Source organism: Scyliorhinus torazame, chromosome 3 (assembly GCF_047496885.1).
Source record: "Scyliorhinus torazame isolate Kashiwa2021f chromosome 3, sScyTor2.1, whole genome shotgun sequence".
Taxonomy (NCBI): domain Eukaryota; kingdom Metazoa; phylum Chordata; class Chondrichthyes; order Carcharhiniformes; family Scyliorhinidae; genus Scyliorhinus; species Scyliorhinus torazame.
Genome location: NC_092709.1, coordinates 73,308,134 through 73,324,344, shown reverse-complemented (window position 1 = coordinate 73,324,344; position 16,211 = coordinate 73,308,134). Strand labels below are relative to the sequence as shown.

General features: G+C 47.2%; 1 protein-coding gene across 3 annotated transcripts in view; it reads right to left on the bottom strand.

Moving 5' to 3' along the window:
- LOC140408515 (uncharacterized) overlaps positions 1-1,952 on the bottom strand; it is a 164,970-nt gene extending 163,018 nt beyond the window's left edge. For 2 of the 3 annotated variants that reach the window (XM_072495804.1, XM_072495801.1), the window contains exon 1: positions 1,798-1,952. The gene's annotated coding sequence lies outside the window, so the exon portion shown is untranslated. The remainder of the gene's footprint in view (positions 1-1,797) is intronic. The other variant, XM_072495802.1, reaches the window with a different exon arrangement.
- Positions 1,953-16,211: the final 14,259 nt, after the last annotated feature.

The window sequence follows — 16,211 nt, the reverse complement described above, 5'->3', positions numbered from 1 at the left end:
ATATGGCAACCTGGAACTGTTAATAGTGATTATAAAGGCTCCAATTCCTCTCCATCACATGGCTGACCAGGAATCTTTCCCAACCTTACCATCTGCCACAGGTGCATGATGGAAGAATCTACAAGTTCATGTTCAACATGTTGGTCGTGTTATGAACACACCTTCCTTGGCTATCAAGTTCTGGAATGGGGCTTACCCAGAGCTCTGCATCAGAGGCAGCAGAGCTAAAACTGTGCCACAAGACCTGCAAGGGAATTCCTCTCAGGTAGATCAATTTGAACTTTTCAAAGCACATTGTTGAGAGCTAAACCTGGAATTTATGCAGTTGAAATTAAAGGTGCATACTTGAAGTCAATTCGGATTCACAGAGTAATAACTACACAGGAGACCATTCTCCCCACCAAGTACATGCTGCTCTCTGCAAAGCAATCAATCCCATTCCCTCAATCTATCCACGTAGTGAGGTAATGCATTTTGGAAGGTCTAATGCAGGTAGGGAATATACAGTGAATGGTAGAACCCTCAAGAGTATTGAAAGTCAAAGAGATCTAGGAGTACAGGTCCACAGGTCACTGAAAGGGGCAACACAGGTGGAGAAGGTAGTCAAGAAGGCATACGGCATACGTGCCTTCATTGGCCGGGGCATTGAGTATAAGAATTGGCAAGTCATGTTGCAGCTGTATAGAACCTTAGTTAGGCCACACTTGGAGTATAGTGTTCAATTCTGGTCGCCACACTACCAGAAGGATGTGGAGGCTTTAGAGAGGGTGCAGAAGAGATTTACCAGAATGTTGCCTGGTATGGAGGGCATTAGCTATGAGGAGCGGTTGAATAAACTCGGTTTGTTCTCACTGGAACGAAGGAGGTTGAGGGGAGACCTGATAGAGGTCTACAAAATTATGAGGGGCATAGACAGAGTGGATAGTCAGAGGCTTTTCCCCGGGGTAGAAGGGTCAATTACTAGGGGCATAGGTTTAAGGTGAGAAGGGCAAGGTTTAGAGTAGATGTACGAGGCAAGTTTTTTACGTAGAGGGTAGTGGGTGCCTGGAACTCGCTGCCGGAGGAGGCGGTGGAAGCAGGGACGATAGTGACATTTAAGGGGCATCTTGACAAATACATGAATAGGATGGGAATAGAGGGATACGGACCCAGGAAGTGTAGAAGATTGTAGTTTAGTCGGGCAGCATGGTCGGCACGGGCTTGGAGGGCCGAAGGGCCTGTTCCTGTGCTGTACATTTCTTTGTTATTTGTTCTAGTCCTTCAATTCATTTCCCTCAAGTACCCATCCAATTTTTAAAGAAATAATTTCTTGTCCCTGCGTCCGCCCCATCTGTACACAGTTTTAGGTGCTTGCGACATAAAAGTTATTCCTCACACCCTCCTACATCTTTTGCCTAAATCCTTAAATATGCATCCACTAGTCCTTGTAATCTCATCGGCTCCGATCAAATGGGAACAATGTTTCTTTATCTACCTGTCAGAATCTTGCACACCTCAACTAAATTAATCCCAGTCTCCTTTGCTTCAAGGAGAATAACCCTAGTTTCTCCAATCAAACCTATTACCGAAAATCCCTCATCCCTGGATCCTTATCAAGTAAATTTGCAAGACATGAAAGACTGGTAGTTCAAGGCCAATGATTGTCTCTGATTTGATCACTTCATTCTGCTGAGTCCTTCGAACAAAATCTCCACTTAGTTGCTGATAAATCCAGTTATGTTTTGTCAACACAAAAGAATCCTCAGCAAAAATATTTCTCATTTCAACACACACAGCGAAACACAGGTAAATCCTCACCGCGGACTCTCTTCTCCTTGACTATAAATCTCTTCAATCCCACAATTAGTCACTGGGTCCATGCACCAAGTAAATGCCTCCCAGCCGCCACTCTGTCAATGATCTCTCCCCGTAACCGGGAAACCACAAACAGCCCACACCTCCACCAATCAGAGGCGCACGGCACAGAGCGGCACAAGTGAGAAACGTCCGCCCGACTCCACCGGCAGCGCCACCTGCCTGGCTCCAGTAGCAGCGCCACCTGCCTGGCTCCACCAGCAGGTCCACCTGCCCGAGTCCACCAGGTGGACTCCACCGGTAGCGCCACTTGCCCGACTCCACCACAGCGCCGCCTGCCCCCACTCCACCGGCAGCGCCACCTGCCCAACTCCACCGGCAGCGCCACATGTCCCACCCCGTTGGCAGTGCCTCCTGTCCGAACTCACCGGCAGCGCCACCTGCACGACTCCACTGGCAGTACTACCTGTCCGAATCCACCGGCAGCGCCACCTGCCCGATTCTACCGGTAGCGCCACCCGCCGGACTCCACCGGCAGCGACATCTGCCCTACTGCAAGTGCAGCGCCACCTGCCAGACACCACCGGCAGTGCCACCTGCCCGACTCAACCACAGCGCCATCTGCATGACTCCACTGGCAGCGCCACCTGCCCGACTCCACCGGCAGTGCCTCCTGCCGGACTTTGCCGACCGTGCCACCTGCCCGACTCCACCGCCAGCGCCACCTATCGGACTCCACCGCAGCGCCACTTGCCCCATTCGGACTGGAGCGCCAGCGTCGTACTTTATGCTTGATGTTGAGTTGGCCTCAATCATCTACTTCAAGATAATATTTACCTGGGAAACACCCAAGACCTGTGCAGATATGTAACCTGTCAGGACTTGTTAAGCCAGTCAATGGCTTGTATTCCACGTGAAACGCTGAAAATGAGGGTGACCAGTGCTACTTTTTCATTGTGTTTTTGATTAATAGAAGCTTGGGACTAGGAACAGAGGAAGACTAGGCCATTCAGCCCATCGAGCCTGCTTCACAATACAACAGGACCACGGCTGATTGGACACTTCAGTGCCTTTTACACACTCCCCCCATAACCCTTTACCTTATCGTTAATCGGGGAATCTATCAATCTCTGCTTTAAACATTCTCAATGATTGAGCTTCCAGAGCCCTCTGGGGCAGAGAATTCCAAACATTCACAACTCTCTGTGTAAAGAAATTTCTCCTCATCTCGGTCCTAAGTGGCATTCCCCTTATTTTGAAATTGTGCCCCTGTTCTACACTCCCCAACTAGGGGAAACATCTTGCCTGCATTTACCCTGTCTATTCCTTCCTAAGTGTCAACGAGATCATCTCTCATTCTTCGAAACTCTGGAGAATACAGGCTCAGTTTGCCAAATCTCTCTTCATAAGACAGTCCTGCCATCCTGGGAACAATCTGGTGAACCTTCATTGCATTCCCTCTATGGCAATATTATCCTTTCTGAGGTAAGGGGGCCAGAAATGCGCAGATTACACCAGGTGCAGCATAACCAAGCTCCTATCTGTCTCCTATCCGGAACGGAAGTTCTTCCAAACTTTTGGACCATCAGCTTCGTTAAGACCTGTTCCATTATGGAGCCTGCACTTTATCTTTGGCAGTTTCATTTTCAGGCCACCAACTTGGATTGGATTGGATTTGTTTATTGTCACGTGCACAGTGAAATGTATTTTTCTGCGAGCACCTCAACATATTAAGTACATGAAAAGAAAAGAAAAGAAAATACATGATAGGTAATCGTAGAATAAATTTTTTAAAGATTAGTACGATTATAAGATATGTAGAACATAGAACATAGAACATTACAGCGCAGTACAGGCCCTTCGGCCCTCGATGTTGTGCCGACCTGTGAAACCACTCTAAAGCCCATCTACACTATTTCCTTATCATCCATATGTCTATCCAATGACCATTTGAATGCCCTTAGTGTTGGCGAGTCCACTACTGTTGCAGGCAGGGCATTCCATGCCCTTACTACTCTCTGAGTAAAGAACCTACCTCTGACATCTGTCCTATATCTACCTCCCCTCAATTTAAAGCTATGTCACCTCGTGCTAGACATCACCACCCGAGGAAAAAGGCTCTCACTGTTCACCCTATCCAATCCTCTGATCATCATGTATGCCTCAATTAAGTCACCTCTTAACCTTCTCTCTAACAAAAACAGCCTCAAGTCCCTCAGCCTTTCCTCATAAGATCTTCCCTCCATACCAGGCAACATTCTGGTAAATCTCCTCTGCACCCTTTCCAATGCTGCCACATACTTCCTATAATGCGGCGACCAGAATTGCATGCAATACTCCAAATGCGGCCGCACCAGAGTTACAGCTGCAGCATGACCTCATGGCTCCGAAACTCAATCCCTCTACCAATAAAAGCTAACACACCATACGCCTTCTTAACAACCCTCTCAACCTGGGTGGCAACTTTCAGGGATCTATGTACATGGACACCGAGATCTCTCTGCTCATCCACACTGCCAAGAATCTTACCATTAGCCCAGTACTCTGTCTTCCTGTTATTCCTTCCAAAATGAATCACCTCACACTTTTCTGCATTAAACTCCATTTGCCACCTCTCAGCCCAGCGTTGCAGCTTATCTATGTCCCTCTGTAACTTGTAACATCCTTCCGCACTGTCCACAACTCCACCGACTTTAGTGTCATCTGCAAATTTACTCACCCATCCTTCTGCGCCCTCCTCCAGGTCATTTATAAAAATGACAAACAGCAGTGGCCCCAAAACAGATCCTTGTGGTACACCACTAGTAACTGGACTCCAGTCTGAACATTTCCCATCAACCACCACCCTTTGTCTTCTTCCAGCTAGCCAATTTCTGATCCAAACTGCTAAATCACCCTGAATCCCATGCCTCCGCATTTTCAGCAGTAGCCTACTGTGGGGAACCTTATCAAACTCTTTACTGAAATCCATATACACCACATCAACTGCTTTACCCTCGTCCACCTGTTTGGTCACCTTCTCAAAGAACTCAATAAGGAGTGTGAGGCACGACCTACCCTTCACAAAACCGTGTTGACTATATCTAATCAAATTATTTCTTTCCAGATGCTTATACATCCTATCTCTTATAAACCTTTCCAAGATTTTGCCCACAACAGAAGTAAGGCTCACTGGTCTATAGTTACCGGGGTTGTCTCTACTTTCCTTCTTGAACAAGGGGACAACATTTGCTATCCTCCAGTCTTCTGGCACTATTCCTGTAGCTAAAGATGACTTAAAGATCAAAGCCAAAGGCTCAGCAGTCTCCTCCCTAGCTTCCCAGAGAATCCTAGGATAAATCCCATCCAGCCCAGGGGACTTATCTATTTTCACACTTTCCAGAATTGCTAACACCTTCTCCTTATGAACCTCAAGCCCTTCTAGTCTAGTAGCCTGAATCTCAGTATTCTCCTCGACAACACTATCTTTTTCCTGTGTGAATACTGACGAAAAATATTCATTTAGCATCTCTCCTATCTCCTCGGACTCCACGCACAACTTCCCGCTACTGTCCTTGACTGGCCCTACTCTTACCCTAGTCATTCTTTTATTCCTGACATATCTATAGAAAGCTTTAGGGTTATCCTTGATTCTACCTGCCAAAGACTTCTCATGTCCCTTCCTGGCTCTTCTTAGCTCTCTCTTTAGGTCCTTCCTAGCTAACTTGTAACTCTCGAGCGCCCTAACTGAACCTTCATGTCTCATCTTTACATAAGCCTCCTTCTCCCTCTTGACAAGTGTTTTGACTGCTTTAGTAAACCCCGGTTCCCTTGCTCGACCACTTCCTCCCTGCCTGACAGGTACAGACTTATCAAGGACACGCAGTAGCTGTTCCTTGAACAAGCTCCACATTTCCATTGTGCCGATCCCCTGCAGTTTTCCTCTCCATCCGATGCATCCTAGGTCTTGCCTCATCGCATCATAATTGCCTTTCCCCCAGATATAACTCTTGCCCTGCGGTATATACCTATCCCTTTCCATCACTAAAGTAAACGTAATCGAATTGTGGTCACTATCACCAGAGTGCTCACCTACATCCAAATCTAACACCTGTCCTGGTTCATTACCCAGTACCAATTCCAAAATGGCCTCGCCTCTCGTTGGCCTATCTACATACTGTGTCAGGAAACCCTCCAGCACACATTGGACAAAAACGGACCCATCTAAAGTACTCGAACTATAGCGTTTCCAGTCAATATTTGGAAAGTTAAAGTCCCCCATTACAACTACCTGTTGCTTTTGCTCCTATCCAGAAGCATCTTTGCAATCCTTTCCTCTACATCTCTGGAACTTTTCGGAGGCCTATAGAAAACCCCTGACAGGGTGACCTCTCCTTTCCTGTTTGTAACCTCAGCCCATACTACCTTAGTAGACGAGTCCTCATCAATTGTCCTTTCTGCCACCGTAATACTGTCCTTGACTAACAATGCCACCCCTCCCCCTCTTTTACCGCCTTCCCTGAGCTTACTGAAATATCTAAACCCCGGCACCTGCAACAACCATTTCTCTCCCTGCTCTATCCATGTCTCCGAAATGGCCACAACATCGTACCAACCCATGCCGCAAGTTCACCCACCTTATTCCGGATGCTCCTGGCATTGAAGAAGACACGCTTTAAACCACCTTCCTGCCTGCCGGTACACTCCTGCAACTTTGAAACCTTACTCATGACCTCACTACTCTCAACCTCCTGTATACTGGAGCTACAATTCAGGTTCCCAAGCCCCTGCTGAACTAGTTTAAACCCTCCCGAAGAGCATTAGCGAATTTCTCCCCCAGGATATTGGTACCCCTCTGGTCCAGGTGTAGACCATCCCGTTAGTAGAGGTCCCACCGACCCCAGAATGAGCCCCAATTATCCAGAAATCTGAAACCCTCCCTCCTGCACCATCCCTGTAGCCACGTGTTCAACTCCTCTCTTTCCCTATTCCTCGTCTCGCTAGCACGTGGCACAGGTAACAACCCAGAGATAATAACTCTGTCCTAGATTTAAGTTTCCACCCGAGCTCCCTGAATTCCTGCCTTACATCCCTATCCCTTTTCCTACCTATGTCGTTGATACCTATGTGGACCACGACTTGGGGCTGCTCCCCCTCAAGGATCCCGAAAACAGGATCCGAGACAAAGAGGATTTGTTCGGGAGAGCTTGCAGAGAATCGCCACCCTCCGGCGCCATCTTGTGACCACATAGTCTGTGAAGCTCATAATGTTCCATGTAGAACCACTGTCTGACACTTCACATTAGCTTGGTGGTCTCCTGCAGTCATCATTCGCACAGTCACAAATATCTTTCTGCCTCAAGACATGACAGTGCCAACATGTTCTAATGATTCATCAAAATCATTGTCCGAGAGGGCAGCACGGTGGCGCAGTGGTTAGCACTGGGACTGCGGTGCTGAGGACCCGGGTTCGAAACCCAGCTCTGGGTCATTGTCCGTGTGGAGTTTGCACATTGTCCCTGTGTCTGCATGGGTTTCACCCCCACAACCCAGAGATGTGTAGGTTCGGTGGATTGGCCACACTAAATTGCCCCTTAATTGGAAAAAAATAAATAATTGGGTCCTCTAAATTTATATTTTTTAAAAAATCATTGTCCGACATCTCTTCAGCAAACAACTTTACAGGTCAGATGATGTCAGACCTACTGAGATTGTCCAGTATTTTCTGTTTTTGTTTCAGATTCTCGCATCCGCAGTAATTTGCTTTCAACTTTACAGGTGTGTGTTTCTTCGCTTTAGCAAATTACATGTGTGCAGAGTGGGTCAGCTTCTTGTAGTCAGAATATTGTTTTCCCAACACGCTTTCTTTTCCTTCTTATGGTGAGTTCCAGCATTTTGGCCTTGATCTTTCCACTGGCTCTTCTGTATATTGTCCATCATTGACTTGCACTGAGAAGGTTTGAACCGTGTCCCAGCACAGTGCAGTCTAATCTGCTCTCCCAACAGTACTCTTCTGACAATAGATTTCTTGAGAGTAAACTTTTCACAACCTATGTGTTCTCACAGCAGGATTTCTGTTCCTAAGACAAACCTATGCTTGGTGATATCATTCTTCAGTTATCCAAATTCACGAGACTCAGCTAGACACCTCATTAGAGTCACATACTGATCAATATTCTCCCTTTCTCCTGCACAAATGAGATTAGGAAGGTGTGCAAAGTGGATTCCAAAATTTCATAAGTCTTGTTTTACTTCTCCTCAGTAAGCTCCAGAATGCAATACAGTTTTAACATGCCTTCCTATCATTGTTAACATAGTTGGTCCCCTTATCCTCTTCAAGTCTGTGTCCAACTTTGTGGTAATCTTTCTACTGTTAAGACTGGACGAACTTCTAATTCCCTCTCAAATTCATGTCATAGGATTTTCATAGAATTTTTACAGTGCAGAAGGAGACCATTCGGCCCATCGAGTCTGCACCGGCCCTTGGAAAGAGCACCATATCCAAATCCACACCTCCACCCTATCCCTGTAACCCAGCAACCCCACCCAACACTAAGGGCAATTTTGGACACTAAGGGTAATTTAGCATGGCCAATCCACCTACCCTGCACATCTTTGGACTGTAGGAGGAAACCGGAGCACCCGGAGAAAACCCATGCACACATGGGGGGAACGTGCAGACTCCACACAGACAGTGACCCAAGCCAGGAATCGAACCTGGGACCCTGGCACTGTGAAGCAATTGTGCTAACCACTATGCTACCATGCTGCTCATGTCCTGTCCAGAGAAGCAGGTACAAATTAAATGTGAAACCATAATGACTTACACAGCTGTCGATATCCTGTTCAATGTTGCAGACAGAGGTTTTATTACCTAGATCCTATGCAGAATGTGCATGTGGGGCTGGGTTGAGTTTTCCAGATATTGTGTCCAGTTCTGGTTGCCTCATTATAGGAAGGATGTGGATGCTTTGGAGAGTGTACAGAGGAGATTTACCAGGATTCTGCCTGGAATGAATCTGTCTTATGAAGAAAGATTGAGGGAGCTAAGGCTTTACTCACTGGAGTGAAGAAGGAAGAGAGGTGATTTGATAGAGGTGTACAAGGTGATGAGAGGCATGGATAGAGTGGTTAGCCAGAGACTTTTCCCCAGGTGGAAACGGCTGTCACGAGGGCCATAGTTTTAAGGTGATTGGAGGAAGGTACAGGGGAGATGTCAGAGGTAGGTTCTTTACACAGAAAGCGGTGGGTGCTTGGAATGCACTCACTGATTGGAGAAATAGCATGAGACTTCTACCACATCAGTAAGGGAGGCCTGACCAAATTAAGCAGGGCCCAGAGTGTTGGTTGTCCCAATAAGGACTGGATTGGAAGAGAGTTACTGTTGTGGCAGAGTTTTGTACATAGTTCAATAAATCATTGTTCCACTACCGCTGGCTTCCACAAGTTACTAAACTGGCGATGAGGACAAAGGAGACTCCGGACTCGCTTGTGGAACTGCCCAGCTGCCCCAGACAATTACTACCCTGGGGAGTGAGGACATAAAAGTTCAAAATGCCATTGTTCGGCAAGGTGGAGGTCTTCGATGCAGGCCTGGAAGTGTGGAGTCAGTATGCTGAACCCATGAGATACTTCTTCCAGGCTAATGGTATTTTGGGGAAGACTGTCAGAAAGTCATCCCGAGGCCCCAACTTTTGGAATTATAAAGAGTCTCATTTACCCGGCCGCGCCAGACTCAAAATCGTTTGGCGAGCTGGTCACATTTGTAGCTGAACATTATGACCCTAAATCTTCCGGTATTAGGCAACGGTATAGGTTTAATACAGCATTGCGGTCTCCAGGTGAATCAGTCACTGACTTCTTGACCTGCCTAAGTAGACTGGCAGAGCATTGCGAGTTCAGGCCGTCCCTCTCCGAAATGTTGAAGAATAGGCTGGTTTGTGGGATAAACAACACGGTCACTCAGAGGAAGCTGTTGGCGGAGCCCACGTTAGATTTAAAATGGGCAATTGAGCTGTCACTGTCCCCTGAGCATGTAGAGAAGGAAGTGCAGGAGCTGCGGATATTCATGGACTATGGCATGCATAGTTTTGCCTGCCCTCTCTTTTGAATGCCCAATGCATCATGAGGCAATGCCAGTCAGGCCAGATCTCCTCCCAAAGGACAACCCCAGAGGCAATTCCGCAGCTGGGCCAAGCGCTCAGGAACCACCGCAGACCTACAGGATACATCCCCTGAGGACGAAGGGGAGAGCCGACCACATTGCCAAATGCGTCGTTGGAGGACGCGTGATGGCCAGAGCCAGCAAATTCGCCACAGAGAACACCGTCCAAGGAAGCCGCCAAGATCAGCACAAGCCAGGGCCTTGCATGTGCCCCCCCCAGATGAGGAGGACTGTTTGATGCAGCTGAACTGCGTCACGGTCCCGAAGGCAGCACTGACCTGAGTCACGTTACAAGTAAATGGTCCTGTTATGGCGATGGAAATGGGCAATGGATGTGTCATCTCCATCGTGGACCATCAGACATTTCAACAACTTCATGTAGGGATCATGCCACTGACGTTGTGCGACACCAAGGTGAGGTTGGCGACCCATACCGGCAAGCCATTGAGCATCGTGGAGATTACCCCAACTCCGGTAACACACGGGCAACAGACAGTTCGTCTATCTTTGGTTGTGTACAGGGACCAGGTTCCAATTTGCTGGGCTGTGACTGGTTGTGAATCCGCCGTTTCAACTGGCAACAGGTTTTTCAGATTGGTACCGGGAATCTGAACGGCGTACTGGACAAATACTCTGAAGTGTTCCAAGAGGGTCTGGGCAGGATAAAAGAGGTCAAGGTTTGTATCTACGTGAATCGTGATGCTCAGCCCCCATACTTTCCAACAAGGCCTGTCCCCTGCACATTGCTTGCCAAGGTTGACGTGGACCACAGTGCTCAGCCCTGTACAATTTGTGGAGTGGGCTGCATCCACAGTACCAGTAATGAAGCCCGACAAACCTGTCTGACTCTGTCGGGATTACAAGCTCACGGTAAACAGAGTTTCACGCCTGGACCGGTACCCAATGCCGAGACTGGATGATTTGTACTTAAAACTAGCTGGAAGATGTTTCTTTACGAAACTTGACATGAGTCATGCTTATTTACAGGTGGAGCTAAATCCAGCATCCAGAGAATTTGCGACCAAAACAACGATAACGGTTTATTTGAATATCCCCATCTCCCAGTTGGGGGTCTCATCTGTGACAATTTTCCATTGTGCAATGGAAAGCATCCTGCAGGGTCAGCCGAAGGTGGCCATCTATCTCATCACGCGAGTCATGGAGAAAGAGCATATGGACAACCTGCAAGAAGTGCTCAGGCGATTTTTCCAAGTGGTCACCCGGCTAAAGAGTAGCGACAGCGGTAACCTCCTTGGGATACATGGTGGGCAGGGATGGTCTACACCCAGTGGAGGATGAGGTTCGGGCCATAAAAGGAGAACCACCCCGAAGAACATGACTAAACTCCGGTTCTTTCTAGGTCTGGTAAATTATTGCAGAAAGTTCACCGCCAGCCTGGCCACCTTATTGGCTCAACTCCACATACAAAGAACAATACAGCACTTCAACCCTCCAAGCCTGCGCCAACCGTAGTATCTGCCTAAATTGAAACTGTAATCACTTAAAAGTACAAAGACTGTTGAAGAAGGACCAGAAGTGTTTCTAGGGTGCCTTGCAAGACATAGCTTTTGCCGGGATAGAAGAGTGTCTGACATCTACACAGCTCCTCGCTCACTATGATCCAGCTCAGTGACTAATCTTAACATGCGATGCCTTCCCCTATGGCATTAGGGCGGTGCTGATACACAGGTGGGACGATGGCACAGGAAGTCCCAAAGCTTTTGCATCGAGGACCCTGGTGGACGCAGAACGACGCTATACTCAAATCGAGAAGGAAAGATTGGTGGTAATATTTGGAGTCAAGAGGTTCCACCAATATTTTTACGGGAGGCACTTTTCTGTTGTGACTGACCACAAGCCCATGCTCAGACATTTTAGAGAAGATAAGGGAATTCTACCTATTGCATCAGTGATAGAAATTGGCTTTCTAGTTAGCTATCGATGATATAAGTAAAAGTTTTAATTGAGAACTCATTAAGAGTAATTAACTAAATCATATTAACCATGAGAGTGAGGAAAGCCGAATAGCTAGGAACAAATTGCTGAGATTTGCTGGAATCTGAAGGAACAGTGCCGTCAGCTGGCTGAAAGGCCCCATTGTGCGAAAGAATGGGCAGTTCCATTTCTATGGAATCAGCCAGTCTAGAGAGATACTTTCTTAGCAAAAGCTGTGTTTCTCCAATAATGTCAAGATGCAATTGTGGATAAGTTGGAAAATTGGCAGGCGATGGTATGGGAAAATTTGTACCAATATATTTAAATACATATCTTTCTTAAATTGACGGACAGACAGTTTGGCCAAATTGAGTGAATTATAAATTAGTTAAAGCCAGTCACAGCTGTAAAGAAGGCAATACCTTAAGATAATAATCTCCTTAAGAATCACTTGTCAGGATGGAAAAATCCATTCTGGAATCAATCTACCTCATTCTGAAACCTATATTCTTTGCTTTCTTTTGCTAAATCGCCATCTTTCTTTTGTTTAAATCACTCAGTCATTTTATACTGTGTATTATGATTTGAAGAATTACCACAATTTATAATTGAATGAAAACTCAACGACTGTATTCGCTAAAGACAATCAATCTGACCTAATTTTGTATTGACAAATAAAGTTTACCAGTGGCACAAGCTGACAAATAAAGTTCAACTGAACTTTGACAAAAAGCACAGACTTGACCTCTGTTATTTGGGAACGAAGAAGGGATAACGGATATCCAGGGTTCCGAATAGACACAGAGATCCATCAACCAGCCAGAATTCAACGTTGGGTGTTTCTACTCGCTGCGTATAAATCTTCATTTCAACACCACCCGAGTATGTAGATTGCCCATGCCCATGCACTCAGTTGTCTACCATTGCCCATGAGTTCTCCATCCTCACCAGTAGCAAATTAAGTGGTTGCAACTCTTAATTTTATGGATACCTTGCCAGTGACGGTTATCATGTTCTGTAGACTGGTCGAAGTGAATGATGAGTTACAGAACATCTAATTTAAATAATTCATTATGAAACAACTGCATGATAAGATAACTAGGATAAATAAAATAATAAGCTACTAAGACTAATTAACTATTGTAGAGCTACTGCAAAATACGCCTATCCTCCAGCACAACCTACTTTGAACTCCCTAGCCACGGGGTCACGTGGTGAGTTTACCCTGCCACCTAGTGGTCGGAGGTCATGCATAACATTATGTACAGACTTGTTTTATGCATATCATCACATCCCCTTTCCTTTGGAAAATGAAATGATTTACATAAATTAAGTTAGTTTTTACATTTCACCATGATATGCATAACTATTTACATGTTTAGAATTTTTACAGTCTTTCACAAGTTCAGTCTTTCTGGCTTGCGCCTTATCCTTGTAGATCTTCTCAGTGTCTGCTGAACTTGCAAAGGTTATTCATTTTTTTTAGTTTTGTTGCTTGAGTTTGATCTACTTCTTGTATTGATGTGTTATCCTCTTGCTGCATTTAGTCTGTATGTTCTTCAGGTGTTTTCGGACTGTTGCATGCTTCTTCTGGGGGTTGCATCACAAATGATTGCCGTACTTTGAGCAAAGCTCTTCTATTCCTTCTCAAGACAGCACCTTCATCCGTAATAACGAGATACAAGTTTGGACCTGCTTGTTGCAGTACCTTTTTGAAAAAATCTTTTTATTCTCCTATTTTCAACATTTTCATCGATAAACAACCAAAGATAAAACAAACAAAAACAAATACAATAACAATCCCCCACACACAAACCACACCCCGCTCAATATACAGACCTAAACATCCACCCGTACATTCCAGGTAAAAAACACAAATTAACAATCAATCCGTAAACAGTGTAACCAAAGACAACAATACCGCCGACCCTCCTCCCCGCCCTAATGTTCAATGGCAACCAATTCTGGGACGTGCTTAGTAAACAGCCCCCATGAATTGTGAAAGCCTTCCTTCATCCTCTTCAGCTGAGACTTCACCTTCCCGGGAGTCAAAGAAATTCAAGTAGGTCCCCCCCCCCGCCGAGCCGTGTCACAGGATGGAGAAGCTAACCTCCACCCCAACAGGACCCGCCTCTGGGCAATCAGCGAAGCAAAGGCTAACATCTGCCCCCGCTCCCACCTGCCGCCCGAGCTGGTCCGACATCCCGAAATGGCTTCTAGGCACCCTGGTTCCACGTTCAAGAACCCTATCCCCAAAATGACACTGAAAACCGCCCTCCAACAAACCCCTCACATTCCACGTAACTATCCGAAGTCTCTCACCCCTCCCCCCCCATTCCTATCCCTCCATCGTCATTACTCTGGGCCCTGCCCACTGGGCTTGGCCCACCCCGTCCCATTGTTACCATCAAACCCCTCCCAGAATCCCATCCCCTTCCTCTCGAAAGCACCTCACCCAGTATCGGTCCCCTTCCCCCACTTTTCAGACCTCCTGGGCCCATCGAAACCTGTTCTACCAGGCTCCGATGGCTGTAGCCCCTCCCCACCACACTCCTGTTCACTGACCAGCTTGAGCTAACCAGTGCGGAGGCCCCTGCCCAGGCCCCACGCCCCTCCCCCACCCCATCCCAGGAAACCAAGGAAATCCCCTTTAACACACAACCCCAGTGTAAATACACAAACCCCAAAGAGCCATCATTGCAAAAGAAAATCCCAACTCTTACCTTGTCCCAATAGGCACCTTCAACTCATTTAGCACATATAGCGACATGCGATAAAAAATAGAGCAACATACAATCCTCCACCCCACTACCCTCAGTCCAAGACCAATCCTCAGTCCAATTTCTTACTTCTTCCCCAGTCCTTCTACCTTCGCAAATGCCTCTGCCGCTTCCACTGTCTCGAAATAAAAGTCTTTGGAGTTGTAGGTCGTCCTCAACATAGCTGGGTACACTACGCCGAACCACACCCCACTGCTAAATTGCCCCTTAATTGGAAAAATCTAAACTCGGGCAGCACGGTAGTACAAGTGGATAGCACTGTGGCTTCACAGCGCCAGGGTCCCAGGTTCGATTCCCGGCTTGGGTCACTGTCTGTGCGGAGTCTGCACGTTCTCCCCGTGTGTGCGTGGGTTTCCTCCGGGTGCTCCGGTTTCCTCCCACAGTCCAAAGATGTGCAGGTTAGGTGGATTGGCCATGCTAAATTGCCCTTAGTGAACAAAAGGTTAGGAGGGGTTATTGGGTTACGGGGATCGGGTGGAAGTGAGGGCTTAAATGGGTCGGTGCAGACTCGATGGGCTGAATGGCCTCCTTCTGCACTGTATGTTCTATGTTCTATGTTCGATGTTCTATGTTCTATGTTATACAGTGCCATCTTCACTCGGTCGAAGGCCGCCCGTCTCCTCGCCAACTCCACAGTAAAGTCCTGGTATATATACATATATCCAGCCCACTGCACCTCCCGCTTCTGCTTTGCCCACTCAAGACCATCTCCTTCATGCGGTAGCTACGGAAACAACTAATCATTGCTCTTGGCAGCTCATTTGCCTTTGGTTTAAGCCTCAACGACCTATGAGCCTGATCTAGTTCGTACCAGGAGGGAGCTTCCCCCTACCCCAACAGTCCGCCAACATCTTGGCAAAATACTCCGTCGGCCTCGGGCCCTCCACCCCTTCGGGCAGGCCCTCGATCCTCAGATTTTGCCACCTAGCTCTGTTTTCCAGGTCCTGCACTTTGGCTCGCAGACCCTTGTTGATCTCCACCACCTTCTGCAGCTCCTCACCCATTGAGGTGAGCTGATTACTGTGTTGCGACAAGGCCTCTTCCACTCCCTTCAGTTTCTCACCCTGCTCCCGCACCTCGGCCGATGTCCTCGACACCGCTGCATTCACCGGGGCAATCCCCTCTTCCACCAACACCTTCAATGCTGCCATCATCTCCTACCTCATCACCTCCAGGTGCTTTGGAACTGTTTTTCTAGTTCCACAACCATCACCTCGGTCGTCTTTTCTGCCGTGAACAGTGCGGCCCCACCCAGCGACCCAACCTCCGCCATTCTTCCAGTTGCCGAGCCGACCTTCCACACAATGGCGAACCTTCACTCGCCCCCTTCTTCACAGCAGCTTTCCTTTGGGTTTTGGATATCCTTCTTCCTTAACCCTTCCTGCACTTATTAACGAAAAATTGCGCTGGAACCAGGAACAGATTCTTCGGCCCTCTAAGCCTGTACCGGTCATGAAACCCCCCTTGGCCAAAACCCTCAGCACTTCCTAGTAACGTATCCCGCTACACCCATCCTATCTATGTATTTGTCGAGATGCCTTTTGAACGGCGTTAATATA